The sequence below is a fragment of the Peromyscus maniculatus genome, chromosome 11 (assembly GCF_049852395.1).
Source record: "Peromyscus maniculatus bairdii isolate BWxNUB_F1_BW_parent chromosome 11, HU_Pman_BW_mat_3.1, whole genome shotgun sequence".
Lineage (NCBI taxonomy): Eukaryota > Metazoa > Chordata > Mammalia > Rodentia > Cricetidae > Peromyscus > Peromyscus maniculatus.
In genome coordinates this window covers 69,133,545-69,146,519 of record NC_134862.1, presented here as the reverse complement: position 1 = coordinate 69,146,519, position 12,975 = coordinate 69,133,545, and the positions used below count along the sequence as shown (strand labels likewise).

The following is a 12,975-nucleotide window of genomic DNA, read 5'->3' as shown; positions in this document are numbered from 1 at the left end:
TCCCTGGGTAAAAGATTCAAAACTGAACTGAAGACAGGCTATGTTTAGAAATTTGTTTCTTTTTGGGGAACTGGGTGAGCACAGGGGAGCACCATAAGGCAGGATTAGTTATGTGTCCCAAAGGTTAGGAGAGCATCAAGGCAGGCTGAGTTCATCTCTGTGAGGAGTGTGTGGAAGGATCCAGGCAGGCGAGCTTTGAGCGGGCATGTAAGATGAGGCAGCGTGGGAGGGAAAGAACCTGAGTGCAGCTTGGTAAAGGAGAGAGGTGGCCCTGAGGAAGGATCCAATTAAGGTGGCTCAGGCTCCAGCTCCGATCTGGAGGTTTCCAACCTCCCGGTTACTATGACAATACTCAACCAGCTTCCTCCTCCGACCCTCCCTCTTCCTGGACCTTTCTCCAGCTGCTTGAAATGCCAGGGCATTCCAGTGAGCAGCCTGGCACATGGCAGGGATTCCTCAGGGCCGTGGCCTATGGAGGAGACTATTGGGAAACTTTCTTTCTGCACGTATTTCATGAGGTATTCTGACTTGAAAGTCCAGGGATGAGGAGTCACTGCTGACACACCAGGCCTGAAAAACTTCAAGTATTTTTCATGTTTGATCAAGGATGTAGACTGTTGTATGAGTGACCACTGGTGGTTTTCCTGTCTCCTCCCATCCCCCACTCCAACCAGGCTTTAGCTCTTTGTACATCTTTATATTAGATGTGATCTTGATTTCAGATCTGTCACGAGGCCTTGGGCAACTGGAGCTGGTTGGGTTTAAAGCAATTCTCATTCTCTTTCTCTACACACACACACACACACACACACACACACACACACACACACACACTCACACACACACACTTCCGTACCCCCCACTGGGGGCGGGGACAAACAGACAGATAGACAAAAAGACAGATAGACACACACACACACTCACACATACATAGAGAGAGAGACAGACAGACAGACAGACAGACAGACAGATAGAGACAGACAGAGAGACACAGAGACAGACAGAGAGAGAGAGAGACGGGGCATAGAGGGAGAGACAGAGGGAAAGAGAAAGGGGAAGGGAAAGGGAAATGGAGAGAGGGGGAGGGAGAACGCTTTGCCTAGCAACACCGCCAACATTTAGAATAAGTTTGCGGAAACCAAATGAGGTTTTTGGGTAATACCTGACGCAGTCTGTGGGCGAGAGCTGAGAGATGGGAAGTGTGTAAGATGGGTGTGCCTAGTGAAGGGCATTTCTGTGACCTCACTTGCAGCTCTCCAGTTAGCAGAGTGCCCTGTGTGTGAGCCTACATGGCCCAAGTTTCTCTTTCAGAGAGGAGAGCTGGGGTCAGTCCTGCCTACCCCAGCTCTGGTTATCTGAACTTGGAACACCCATTGACACCCACCCCGCCCCGGCCACGTTTTTCAGCTACAAAAGGAAACTAAGGACAGATCTTCTGTCCTATTGTTGTGACAATCAGATAAGTTAAATACATGTACTGTAGTTAAAACTGCTGGTGAGGGTTAAATGTTCAGTGTTAGCTTTGCCCATCTGTTTCCCTGTAGGATTTGTTCTGTGATCTCGGCTGTGGTCCAGTGGCAGGGAACTGGGGTGGGGGGGGTCCTACAGAAGGGATCACAGTGGTGACTCCTGTGTGTGTCATGGAAAGATGGCTTTCATATTTCAGACCCAGGGAGGAATGTAAAACCGGAGCAAAGACTGACAACTTGTACAGCTCCCACCAGGTAGGGGTGAGATCAATACGATTTGATAGCTTGATTTTTCTTCTAGAATCTTGCATAACACAGGGACATGCTAGTTGAAATCCTCCTTGCGGCCACATCACCTCCCTAACAATGCACAGGAGACAGCTGTGTTCCTTGTCAGGGTGCTGCTCTTCTTTCTTCCCTGCTCGATACCGGCTTATTTCAGTGCCTTTTCCTCTAGGCATCTCATGTCCAGTTTGGTACTAGCGCAGGCAAGATGTTTACAAGTGTGTTGTTGTTGATGAATCTATTGACTGACCCCTTAGAGTTTGGGGAGACGGAAAACAACAACAACAACAACAACAACAGAGTTCAGTGTGTCTCTGTGAGGACGTTGCTGTCACCCACTGGGGCTAGGCTACTCACATTTGACGCCAGCAGCCTATCTATCTATATACACATCTCTGCAGGCCTCTGCAAGCCTAGGTCATGGGGTGAAAGAGAAGAGACTAGGGTCCGGGAGGAGCAGGAAAGCCTCCTTGGAGCACGTGGGCTCTGCTGTAGCCCAAAGCAGCAGCTATGGCCGAGTAAACTGGTTAGCCGTCTGGGGAGCTAGCCCAGCGGGAATAAGGAAGCTGGGGCCAGAAGTTCCCGAAAGGCGCCGCCCTGACCTGGACAGCGAGTGAAGATATGGCAGTGGCAGGAGCAGAGACAGACAATCCCTAGGGAAGACACTTCTCTCAGCTCTAGATGAAGAGGGGCCAGGCGATTGCAGGTGCCGGGGTGGCAGGTCCCTGAAGGCGCCCAGTCTGAGTCTGGTTTGTGTTTTGTTTTTAAAATCCCCCACACCCTCAGTGTCACACACACAGGTGTGAAAGAAATGCTTATGCATTAAAAAAAAATGCTACCCAAGTCATGTTGAGACAACCTTTGCCGTCTGAAGCAAGGCCACCAGGCTTCCTAAGAGTTTTATCATTTTCCCTTTTTCAAGAGGAGCCGAGGATGAGTAGTCAAGAGAAAGTGACATGCCCAGTCTCACCAATCCTGGGCAAGATGGGTAAGACTTAGTGTTATTATGGCTCACAGGGTATGATGGTGCATTTCTTTAATCCTGTAACTCCAGAGGTAGAGGCAGGTAGATCTAGGTGAGTTTGAGTCCAGCCTGGTCTACAGAGTGAGTTCTAGGACATCCAGGGTACATAGAGACATAGAGGGACCTTGTCCTAAACATCATGTCCCCACACTGTCCACAGGGTAGTGGGGAAGACAGGTTCTCACTAGGTAGCTCTGGCTGGCTGGGAACTCACTAGGTAGATTAGACTGGCTTTAAGCTTATAGAGAGGGATTCACCTGCCTCTGATTCCTAAATTCTAGGATTAAAGGTGTGTGCCACCAAGCCTAGTGAGACTTACTTCTGGGGGACACTCCAGATCTGCCAGAGTTGTCTCCTGTACCTGCTGGCTGAGGTGCATGTGCCTGTGTAGCCATAAAATACGAGTCCAGACCATTCTGAAATTTCTAAAACAATGGGTTCTAATATCTCTGGTTAAAATTTAAGCTCAAAGGCATTAAATAAGAGACCAGGCATTGAAAATTATGCTACGTATTATGGCATACTTTGGAGTATGGTGAATTTCTAAGTATTGTAGATAAAAATGTGGAGAAAAGGAAAATACCTTGACAATTCCTGAACAAGTTAAACACAGAATTATCATAGGACCCAGCCAGTCTACTCACTGGCATACATCCCAAAGGACTATAAACAGGTGTTTATACGTACATGTTGCCAACAGTATTATCCACAATAACTGAAAGGTGGAAACCCAAATGCCCATGAACAGATAGACAGATTAAACAAATGGTTCTATGTATAGATAATGGAACAAGATTGGGATATAAATGAAATGGAGTACGACTAGAAGCCACACCACAGCTGAATCTGAAGAACACGCTAAGTGAAAAATGCAGTCCCTAAATGTCACATGCTGCATAGTTTCATTGATAGGAGATTCCTGGAACAGGTCAGCTCACAGAGGTTAGAATATAGGTCAGTGGTTGTCAGAGACTGAGAGCATGAAGGAACAGGGAGAACTGCTTAATGGTTCATGTGGGGGCAGTAAAAATATTTTGGACCTAGATAGATGTGGTGGTTGATTGGTACTGACTGCCATTGAACTGCTCACTTTATAACAGTTCATTTTACATTATGTTCATTTCCTATCAATAAACGATACAGGAGATGACACAAAATTTCTTGAAAACAAATGATGGTGCAGCTCTCATTTTTACTCACCTGAGAAGTGTAAAGTGTAAAAGATCTCTAAATTTATTCACCCATGCCAATATCAGAGGTTTAATGGCCACACACACCAGTGATGTTTTCCCCTCACTCTCGGGCCCCATCTTGAAGGAATACTATTTTTCAAAACACTAAACTCTTGTTCCTGGAAAATGTCAGCCAGGAACATCTGACCTTCCCTGTGTGGCGCGTGTCCTATGACTGTTCTCCTCCCTTGGCCCAGACAGTCTGAAAGAGAGGTATTCTTTCCATGGGAAAGTGGCGCCATCCATCCATGGAAATTAAAATCTCCAGCTCTTTCCTCAGAGAGGCCAGTGAAATAATCCTCGTGCCCAGAAGAATGCAGTCATTGCACGTCAGCTTGTGTGTTGTGCCACCCAGCAGGGCATCGCTTTATTTCTGACCCAGAGAAGGCTTTGGTCCAAATACCCCACAGGGCAGAGTCTAACTTTTTAATTTGGAAGCCAGTAGATCTCCGAGCAGGCTGTGTCTAGGTGGGGTGGCAGGCTAATATGCCTGCTTTCCCAGTGAAGGCTTCATTTCTGGATGGTGGGGGTCACCCACGTGACCAGCCTGGAGGCTTTCATCTAGGCCACTCTGTGCTAAGCTGGCAACTCGTACTCAGCAGACTGCGGGGCCTCAGGCAGTAGGTAATGTTTTAGGTTTAGGAATGGAAAGTGGAGAGAGTAAAGGGTAGTGGGGGGTGCGTGGGGGTGGGAGGAGCTAGAAGCCAAGGCATCAGTCTGCAGGTCTAGATTTAAGAGTGATGCATTCTCCATTCCCTTTGAAATTTCTCCCTAGCGTAATGCTGAAGAACCAAAATATGTTGTCATGTGTTCATTAGGCAATCTGGAGGTAGGAGGCAGCGAGGGCTGTCATCTTTGACGGCCTCAAAGTCTTAACAGGACTCCTGAAGAAATTATTAAGAGGCTTGTATGCGCACAGAAGCTCTGTGGAGGCCTGAAAGGACGGATGAATATTTGTTTATTCTGGTTTCCATGGGAAGGTCACTTCGACTACAACTACTTCCTGTGTGGTTTCAGGCCGGTGTGTATGAGTGGCTGGCTGAAGCTTGCAGGCTACCACCAAGGCTCTGGGTGTCCGAGGACCACAGGCAGAAAGGTATTGAAAGCCTGCACTTTGTCTCGCTCATGGATGAGTCAAAGATGAGGAACCGTAGGAAGAGGGAGACAGACTCGGTGTGTTACTTGGGTTGTGGAAAAAATAAGGATGCTTCTAACTCAGACCGCTAAGCTCTCTTATTTACAGTTGCCGCTGTCACATGTCATTTAGGTTCATACCCAGCGTGGCCCTTGTGACATTCTGCTCCATTGTGCTAACACTGATGGACCTTGCCAGTTCCCACTGTTTCTCTTTCTGCCTTCAGGCCTAGCCTTCATCCCATCTCTATACCCATGACCACAGACCTTTGCCCCGTTAGAGTCATCTGAAGACTGAAAGCTCTCCAATAGGCAACTATCCTAGCAGAGTTGTTCAAATGTTTGTCTGTCTTCTGCCAACTTTCTTTTATCAATAGCAAAAACAAAACCCCAAACAAAAAAACTCTAAAAGGAATTGCTTATGGGCTTTCCTTAGACCTATTCGTCTTGAAATGAGGGTGTGGTGTTTTTGAGGAGAAAATAAACTCAGCTGAAAAATACTGCACAGAGGGGAGGTTACAGAGTTAAGAGAGAGGGCAAGCCTCGAGTGGGTTATAAGCACACTCCTTTCTTCAAGTTTGAGCCAAGAAACGTAGGAATGGTTATGGTTTCTTCCTTGTCTTAGAGAAACTCCAGGGGTAGCTTGCTTACAATAGTGGGAGCGAGTGCCTGGTTGGACAGGAGGACTGGGCCTCAACACTGCCATGGTCCCTTGAGACTGACCCCTGACAAAGACATGCCATGTTTGTGTGCATTCCTTTTAAAACTCAGCCCCTCTTTCCAGTCTCCACCGAACGTCTACTCCACAGCCCCGGATGATGATCTGTTCAGACAGCACTGGACAGAGTCGGGGAAAGGTTGGACACCTAAGCTGCCTGTGGCCCTAAGGATTGCTCTGCAAAGTCTGCTTTAGATTTTCCCTTGCTGCTTAGAGAGGCAAAAAGTCTCTCTTGTCTCCGTCCTTATCTCTCACTGTAACCATGACCAGTGTCATGTGGTCTGATTGTTTACCTGAAGTCTTTCTCATCAAACAAATGAGTTACACGGTGGTGTCTGGTGAGGAAGGGGAACTTCTTTCTGGTCTCTGAGCACATTCTAACCTCTGAGACTAGTTTCCATGGTTATTTGAGCCAACACCGAAAGAGCTTCAGTTACTTAAGGTACCCAGTATGTGGTCTCCCAGCTCCAACAGTGTTTGGGAACTCCTGAGGACAGTTAAAGATTGAAGTTGCAGAAACAGAAGAGACAGGGATGGTTTGGATATTGTCATAAAAGATGAGGTTTAGCTGAGTCTCTTCAAGATCTGGAGTTCGCCCCAGGAGCCACTCCAAGAAGATTCAGCCTTTACGTGTGATCTTTTCATTTTATGTCTGCCATCATTTAAGTACTGCATTTGTCCTTGTGTACAGACATCCGGGTGATACCAACCTTAGATGGAACTGGGTATACCCGCAAAGAAAGTAACGGTGCCTGGGTTCTAGTTCCTCCACAAACCGGCCGCATGGCTATGGCACTCACTTCCCCTCTCTGAACCCCAGTTTACTCATCTCTCAAGTGAGAGGGCAGGGCTGGTTCATCTCTAGAGGTTTTGTTTTTCCATTTGAAGTCTCTGAATCTACGGTTACTTCCTCTTCTTCATCAACAAACAGCCTTGGTTCACTTAAAAGTCTTGATGCTGGCATAATATTCAAACTCCACTATGCTGGAGTATGAGATGCACATGAATCTTTTCAGGATACAGGCTTCCATGGTCGGGATGAGAGAAAGCCACAAATATACTTTAGTTATAACTGATGTCCAGATTTAGAACTACCACCCACTAAACTGGTACCTTCATGAGGATTAGAAAAAAAGAGTCACCTGTGGGTTGACTCAGCTATAAGGCTGGTGGGTCAATGGCCTACCAGAATTCTGGCTACTTTTAGCTCCACGAGGTCTCAGAAATCCTTGTGCAGTGAACAACCTGCATGCACACATATTACCAGAACATTTCTTCTTTGGGCTCCGGCCCTTTTGGTTGAGCCATAGAAAAGGAGAAGGATGAGGTGAGGCTAAACTAATGCACATTACTGATAAGACACAGAGAGACTTTTGTCATTAGTGCCTGAAAATATTTCATGTGATTAAAAGAGCACCAAATCTAGTCCATGCTGCTGCTGTGTCCTGCACCAACACACCCCATCTGGTTTAGGTAGCTTCAAGAGATAATAATGATAAGCCCTTACATTTTATAGAGCCTTAAAATTTATGTAGCACATTAAATGTACTTACTTTTTCAATTGGATTCTGATCCTAACCATTGCCCTGGTGAGTAATAATTATCTCTGTTTTAAATACAAAGGAAATGAAGCTGAGTGAGCCAAGGACTTGTTCAAGGGCAGTTGATCAGTGATCCAGTCAGGTACTGAACACACATCTGTCTAAAAATGCCCATACAAGTTGCCTAAGATCTGGACCTGGGCACCGACATTCAGATCCAAAAGCAACTCTGCAAGGGTCTGGAATCAGTCTCATCGGCTCATCCTCTTCATTCTGATGAAGACAGGTCTCTCACACAGGTGAGGTGGCTATACATTCTGGAGCAGCGGTAGCAGATCATACAACCGAACTAAGTAGGTAGGCCTCCTCTTCCTCCTCCTTTATAATGAGGTGATGGTTCCGAGAGATGCACTCACTTAGTTACATGGATAGGTCATACTTGTGTGCCATTAATCCAGAGTTATTTCACCATTTTAGCTGTGAGGCATCTCAGGGAAGCCTTACCTCTGGGCTGTCTTCCTACCTTACATTCTTCGGTCTCCATTGTTCATATCTTCATACAAGACCCCTGCTTTTCTTCTTGGCAAGCCAGCCCTCATCTGGTCAATAACTCCAAACACAATATGAGGCTACCTAATGATGGCATAGTATGGCTGGAAAAAGGCATCTCACTCTTGGCAGCAGAGGATGCAATCCCCATTCCATGCTGTTCCTCCACCTGCCATCGAGTTTGTGACAGCTTTTTCCTTTGCCCACAGTACCTCTTCCGTGGGAAATGCTAGCCATTTTCAAGATCCTGCTCACACACTGCTTCTGGGGTGCTTACTTCCCAGGTGACCCCTGCTCATCCTTTGGATGGTTTCACCATTACTATTCATATGATGCACATAGTTCTGAGCTGTAGTTTGTTTCTCAGCACTGATTTGCCAGTCTGGGGCTCTTCGCAAGCAGAAACTATATCATCACCTTAGATTCCGGAGCTCTGGCACACTGCCAAACACACAGTAGGTGCGGTAAAGCTCAGTGGATGGATGGGATGTCCTTCCTCTATGATAAAATCAATAAAGTAGCTTGCTGAGTGTTTATTATGATCTTGGTTTTGATCTGAGGTTTTCGCCTCTTTTCATTCTATAGGCAGAATGTTGACAATGAAGGCCAGAGAAACATTTGTTTTGTAATGGGCCTCTTTGCTAGAACTGTGTTATGAGTAAAGAAGGGGAGGCAGAATTTCAGAAAAAGGGAGACACTGGGCCAAGGGAAGGCCTATCAGACTAAGTGGTTGATAGATCTGAATTAGTTCAAAGGTAGGAGAGAGAACCTTACAGAATTTTCCCACTCACACATAACTCTATAGAATATGAAGGTTTACTTTAAAAAAAAAATTACATTAAAAAAACCCTACAAAAACCAAAACCAGGACACACAGCTGTGCTTAATGTAGCAGTGCCTTTCAGTGCCTTGCAGGGTTCTTTAGGTAGCATTGGTAAACTTTGCAAAAGGGTTTTAAGGACAAGATGCACCCATGTAGCTTTTAAGTCTTGTTCTTGGTCCCCAACAGGACTTCAGAATGAAGGTGACTTACATGAGCTTTAGCTTCTTATGGATGCAGCACAGAGGCTTTGGAAGGCAGGTGTTCTGGATGGAGATGCTTAGGTGCCGCTTTCCTGTCCTTCCTTATTGAGCAGACTGGGAAGAGCAGGCCGGCAGGTTCCCAGTGGCAGACTGGCTGGCGTTCTCTGTTAAATTAGGGCAAGCACTCATCCCTGCTTCAGGTTCCCTTTAGTTAGGCAGGGCTGGTGTTCAACATCACGGCTATCTATTGGGCTATCATTTACTTAACTATTATTATACAAATCATTCCTACAAAGCCCTTTCAAAACACACATACACGGAATCAGGACCCGCTGTGTGCTCCGATCTACCTTCGCGGGTGGGAAGAAGATCAAGGACCATTTAGAGAGTTAGAAAAGTTCAGAAAAAAAATCTGTGTCACACAAATTCTCTGGGAACTCAGAATAGCACACAGGTCTCACTCCACCCCTTGGCTCCAGGCCGCGTTTTCAGTCTGGTCAGTTTCTTAGCCTCACTGAAATTCTAGTTTCTCTTAGAGTGATCAAGAAAAATGCAAACCGGTATGATTTTAGGAGCATCTCAAATACTGACTTCGTCCATGGAGACTGTTTATCTGCTCCGTTTCAAGTGGCTCCTACCGGCAGCTGGTGTCAACTGGAATTGAGAACTCCACCCCAAACTCCAGAGGAGCCCATGTGGCAGGCCAGGAGCGGGGAATAAAGTTGTAAGACCTCTAGGAGGAAAGTTAGCTAGAACGAAAGCAACCCGGCAAGAGGCTTCTTAGAAATAACCCTTTTTATCTCACTTCTTCTCTCCGGGGCTGATTTCACCCTTCTGCAGAAAGAAGTGAGTGGGAAGTCCCCTTCCACACCAGGGGCAGGTCCCAAATGTCTTCTGAAAGTAACAGCACAAAAGCACTATAGAAAGTTTTGAAACTCACCTTTGGGTCCGCTGGAGGGTTTCCTGCATGTGGGACGGCTGGGTCTGCTCGGGTGCTGTCTGGAGTGACTTAGGCACAAGGGTGAGGTCTCAATCCCTCCTCCAACTCCTCCCCGCCGCTGCCAGGTCCTGGGAGGGAGGTGGCGCTGCGGGTCAGTGGGTGCCACCCGTGCGGTGTGTAGAGGAAAGCACCCCCTGTGTTCCCCGCTGAGGCTTCGCGGCACCCAGTCCTGCTCCTGAGGTCAGGAACTCGACTTCCTGAATCTGACTGGCTGACTCCGCCGCTCCCCAGCCCAGCCCACGCCTTAAACTAGGGCGAGCACGCCACAGCCGCAGCCCAGTCCCCTTCCTCCGGGGCTCCGGGCCAGTGCCCCCCCTCCCGCCCTGCTGTGACGTACTTTTGCCCCTCCGCCCCGAGCACGCCTCCTTCAGGACGCTGCCCAGCTCCGCTCGACCTGACAGAGTCAGCTTTACTCACAGATGCCCTAGTGTTCCCTGAGACATGGGGTGTAAACAAACTCCCTATCCTGGTTAAGGGAACACAACAGCCCGGTGACCATCGTCTAGGAAAGGGGATGGAGCGTCTTAAGGGAGAGCAGGCTGCATTGCTTCATCCCCACGTGTGTGTGTGTGTGTGTGTGTGTGTGTGTGTGTGTGTGTGTGTTCCACGGCATCGCCTGGAAAATCTTCGGAGACACTGAGGAAAAGTGATAGGAGCCACCTGAAACTGTTAGGAGCACAAAAGGCAGGGACAACTAATTTCAAATAGTTCTCAGGAGTTCTCCCCTTTTACGACATTCATTCTTTGTGTGCTTTTATTTAGATCTCTGGGGTCTAACTCCATAAGGGCTCTGATGATATAGAGCGTGTTCAGTGTCTCCAAGTCTTCCGGAGGGAAGGTGGAAAGCGTCATGGCAGAAGCGGCTGTAGAGTATCCAGGAGCGTCCCGGAATCCCCTTAGGAGATTTTGTCATCAGAGGTGGGATTCTGCCCATTGGGTTGTAGGTGCCAGGTGCAGAGCGGGAGCCTGCTTTTCAGCGGCTGCACCTGAGCCATAGGGTCCCTTTGGCCTTGCGTGGCTGAATTAAAATGACTGGTAAAACCAGCTGTCACAACCGAGAAACAAGGGAGTTCTTCCTGTTTACTTAAGAGAAGCCAGCTGGCCCTGGGTCAACAGGCCAAAGAGAAGGCCCAGCACTCGTCCAGAAAAGCCAAGAAAGTTAGGTGATGGTGGTGGTGGGGTCTTTCAAAGGCACATTAATTAGGTTAATTAGAGATCTTCACAGAAATCCTGGCAGAGAGAACCTGATCAAGATCTGCTGTTGTTTGTTTGAAACCAAGTCTCACTATATAGCCCTGGCTGGCCTGGAACTCACCCTGTAGACCAGGCTGGCCTCACATTCCAGGTTGGCCTTACAAAGTTATGCCCAGCTATGCCTTCTGAGTGTTGGAACTAAAGGTGTATCCCATCATGCCCTGCATCCATCTAGATTTGAATAAGAAGAGGAAGAGTGGTCCCAGAGATCTGGGGTCCAGGAGTTAGTCTGGTTGAGTGGGTGGGGAGGGGAAGGTCAGGTTGTGAAAGAAGACAGGGTTCTTAGCAGGACGCAGCCATACACAGACTCCACCAACAGCTGGGGCAGGGGTGGGTGGGGGATGCCTAGATGGAGGGCTTTTCTGGTATGTCACATCTGAAACCCTGGTCTGGAGGAAGACTGCCTTGGGGAATGACAGGAAACCTTTGGCGCAAGCCTGGTGATTGGAGACTGAGTTTCTCCCAGGACCTACAGCTTTGAACAGTCTATCATTCTGCTGACACCCCACTATGACCCTCCCTTTGAGGATGGTAAGTTACTTTCTTCCCCCAGGTCATAGCTAATGTCCCCATCATCAGGAGAAGGAATGCTTCTGAGGACTGGGCTGATGTGTAAGTGTGTGTTGACACCTCCTGGGCGGGGGAAGACTGTGGAAAATACTTCCCTGAACAGCTTTATTGACGGGTTCAGGCTGAGGTAACAGTCACATTGCCTTTCAGGAAAACAAAAACAGCGTCACAGAGACATGGAATGAAGGAACTAGGGAAGGCAGCTCAGTGCTTTTTGAGTAGACTGTTAGATGTGGAAGACAAACCAGATGCTTAGCTCTAGGGTGGCATCTCAATGCTGTCTTAGTTCCCAGGGAGACCCGTCTAGTAAAAGGACAATTCAGAGACCTAATAGATGGCAAGATGGCAGGCTGTGCCGTCACTGAATTGCCAAGTCTACAGGGTCTGTTGTGGTTCAGACACCTTGAGGAAGATACATCTATGGCACGAGCAAAGGCGTGAACATTGGACCAGGGGGGTTTCATTCTGGATGGATGACGCATCCCTTAGGATAAAGGAAGTCAGAGCATCCACCTACTGTTTCACCCCTTTGGCAGTGAACTCCCAACTCTTACATGAACTCATGAATGGCCCTAGGCAACCACAGTGCTGTTCCGGCTTTTTAAAATCCTCATTAGTTTTCTTGCTTTTTGGTGTAGATCTTTGAAGGTGGTCAGAGGTTAGTGGGCTCCAAGTGGAGTGAATCGGAGCATTAAGACATTGAATTAAGAAACAAAAAGCCCCAAACAGCAGATCTGTGAACCAAGACTGGAAATTTAAACCCCCATTGTGGGTGACCACCCCTCACTAACTTTAGCACCCAGTGAGCTCTGGTTCCATATCATAGTGCTTCCGACAAAAACCGCTGGCTTCCTCCCAGATGTCCTGCTAACCAACAAGACATTAAACGTTGGATTTCAGTCTGCTTTGAAGGCAAAGACTGACCTCACTTGTTTCATCTTGGTAATGTCCTGTCTCAGATAGGTCAATGGCAGTGTTGGCCAGCATGGATTCATCTGTGCAAGCCATCAGGTCACACACTCAGAACGGTGCTGTATAACAACAACAACAACAACAACAACAACAACAACAACAACAGCAACAACAACAAAAAGGGTGTCTTCATCAGAGTGGGAAATATTAAATGGAGGCTATTACATCATTATCACCTGAAACTGGTGCATTCTTGCCTGCAAC

At 47.5% G+C, this 12,975-nt stretch overlaps 1 protein-coding gene across 2 annotated transcripts in view; it reads right to left on the bottom strand.

Annotated features, from left to right (window-relative positions):
- Kiaa0040 (KIAA0040 ortholog) overlaps positions 1 to 10,278 on the bottom strand; it is a 32,784-nt gene extending 22,506 nt beyond the window's left edge. For both annotated transcript variants that reach the window (XM_015992648.3, XM_076547795.1), the window contains exon 1: positions 9,916 to 10,278. The gene's annotated coding sequence lies outside the window, so the exon portion shown is untranslated. The remainder of the gene's footprint in view (positions 1 to 9,915) is intronic.
- Positions 10,279 to 12,975: the final 2,697 nt, after the last annotated feature.